This window comes from Mandrillus leucophaeus, unplaced genomic scaffold (genome assembly GCF_000951045.1).
Source record: "Mandrillus leucophaeus isolate KB7577 unplaced genomic scaffold, Mleu.le_1.0 Scaffold73, whole genome shotgun sequence".
NCBI classification, from domain to species: Eukaryota; Metazoa; Chordata; class Mammalia; order Primates; family Cercopithecidae; genus Mandrillus; species Mandrillus leucophaeus.
The window spans coordinates 3,212,562-3,215,013 of NW_012107919.1; the positions used below are offsets into that span (position 1 = coordinate 3,212,562).

The window sequence follows — 2,452 nt, forward strand, 5'->3', positions numbered from 1 at the left end:
TCGGCTCACCGCAACCTCCACCTCCCAAGTTCAAGCGATTCTCCTGCCTCAGCCTCGCAAGTAGCTAGGATTACAGGCATGCACCACTATGCCCAGTTAATTTTGTATTTTTAGTAAAGGCGGAGTTTCTCCATGTTGGTCAGACTGGTCTGGAACTCCCAACTTCAGGTGATCTGCCCGGCTCGGCCTCCCAAAGTGCTGGGATTACAGGCATAAGCCACCACGCTCAGCACCCTTATTCTTAAGTTAGTTTGGTTCTCTAAGGTTCCCAGGGCTGGCAGCCTCACCCAAGTAGAAATCTTTGTATTGTTCCTACCCAAAGACTGGTTTTTCTTTTCTTTCTTTCTTTCTTTTAGAAATAGGGCCTTTCTCTGTCAGCCAGGCTAGAGTGCAGTGGTGAAATCATAGCTCACCGCAGCCTCAATCTCCTGGGCTCAAGTGATCCTCCTGCCTCAGCCTCCCGAGTAGCAAGGACTACAGATGCATGTCACTATCCTGGCTAATTATATATATTTTTAAAAATTGTTTTGTAGAGATGGGGGTCTCACTATGCTGCCCAGGTAGTCTCGAACTCCTGGTTTTAAGTGATCCTCCCAGTAAGGGCTGGTTTTCAATCTGTTGATAACTGGCTGTTACAAAACAACCCAGGCAGCAGGATGAGAAGCAACTTGCTGGCCACAGGTCTACTTACAGGTACTTTCCTGCCTCCCTACCAAGGTTGTGAGTATAAATCTTGACTGGGTGCAGTGGTTCATGCCTGTTAACCCCAGCACTTTGGGAGGCTGAGGCAGGCGGATCACTTGAGTCCAGGAATTTGACACCAGCCTGGCCAACATGGCAAAACCCCATCTTTACAAAACATACAAAAAATTAGCCGGGTGTGGTGGTGCATGCTTGTAGTCCCAGCTACTTGGGAGTCTGACGTGGGAGGACTGCTTGAGCCTGGGAGGTGGAGTGCGGAGGTGCAGTGCAGTGAGCCGAGATCGCACCACTGCACTCCAGTCTGGAAGACAGAGTGAGACCTTGTCTCAAAAACAAACAAACAAAACTATGTATTTACAGTATACAGCATGATGTTTTAAATATATGTATGTATATGAAATGATTAAATCAAGCTAATTAACAGAAGTTTTCATAAAGCCATTGCTGTGATAACTAATAGCTAATATTACAGAATATTTTAAATGTTTTATAGAATATGTATTAAAATATTTTAATACTTCAAGTTTATTATAAATTTTAAACAGCAATATCTTAATATTACCATTTTAACAGTTTTATTACATTTGATGTGTTAATAGTATTATATACTAATATTTAATAATATTTTAATTGTGCTTTTAAATAACATCTTCATTTTACTATTCAGCTCTTTTCGTAACAGCTCCTATTTATTGAGCACTTACTATGTGCCGCCAGGCACTATGGCAAGCACTTTACCTTTTCACCCCAGGCAGTCCCTGCAGCAACCTTGTAAGGTTGCTGCTCTTATTCCAGCTTTAGAGATGAGGAAACTCGAGTGTCAAGTTACACGCCCAAGCTGCACAGCAAGCCCTGGGACACTGCTTGTGAACCCAGGAGAGCGATTCCAAGGTCGCAGCCCTTCGAACAATGATGGCTGCCTGGTCCTGTGCCCATCCGTTGGGTGGTCCTGGTCTCTCTGTGGTGCTTCATTACACCATCCTCTCACCCATCAGCACCGTAACCCCAACTAAGCCCTCAGGTTTCTTCAGAGGGGACTGTCCTCCAGCCCCTCGGAGGGCATATCCCTGCTGCCTGCCTTCCCCAAACGTACCCATGATCCTGCGAATGGGGTCATCGGGGCTGGCCACGGCCTGGATCTGGCCCTTGAGCACGGTCTCCTTGTCCGTGGTGAAGGGGGAGGACCCACACAGGGAGAGGCAGCTGCTCACCTCCAGGCACACCTTCTCCCCGATGGTAGTGAGGACGTCCTTCAGATGGAAGGAGCTGGGGCAGAGGAGGGGAGAAAGGGCCTATAAGTAAAATACACCTCTAACCGGCTCCAACCGCCCACAACTGGGTGAGAAAGACAGCACCAATAACTGGATTTATGTGTTCAATGGACAATTTGTGACTCTTTTCCCTGCCACCTTACCTCGAAGGCTGTGCATACCTGACCAGGGGGACTTCTTTCTCTCCCTCTGCTAGAAAAGACAGTGGGAAGGGCAGGGGCTCTCAGAGTATACCAGGACCAACGACCCAAAGCACAACTTCCTGCTAGCCTCTCTGTGATAAAAATCAGCCTGGAATGACCTCAGAATATCTCGATATACCTCTGGAGGAATACACAAGAAAGCAACCATTTGGTAGCTGTGGGACAAGAGGGAGAGAGAAACTTTTCATTGGATGTCCTTTTGTACCTTTTGATTTTTGAAACATGCACACGTATTAACTACTTTTAAAAGAATAGAGTCTGGGCTCGGTGGCTCAC

General features: G+C 46.7%; 1 protein-coding gene across 2 annotated transcripts in view; it reads right to left on the reverse strand.

Moving 5' to 3' along the window:
- TCP11L1 (t-complex 11, testis-specific-like 1) overlaps positions 1–2,452 on the reverse strand; it is a 38,608-nt gene that overhangs the window by 2,831 nt on the left and 33,325 nt on the right. The gene's annotated exons all lie outside the window — the stretch shown is intronic.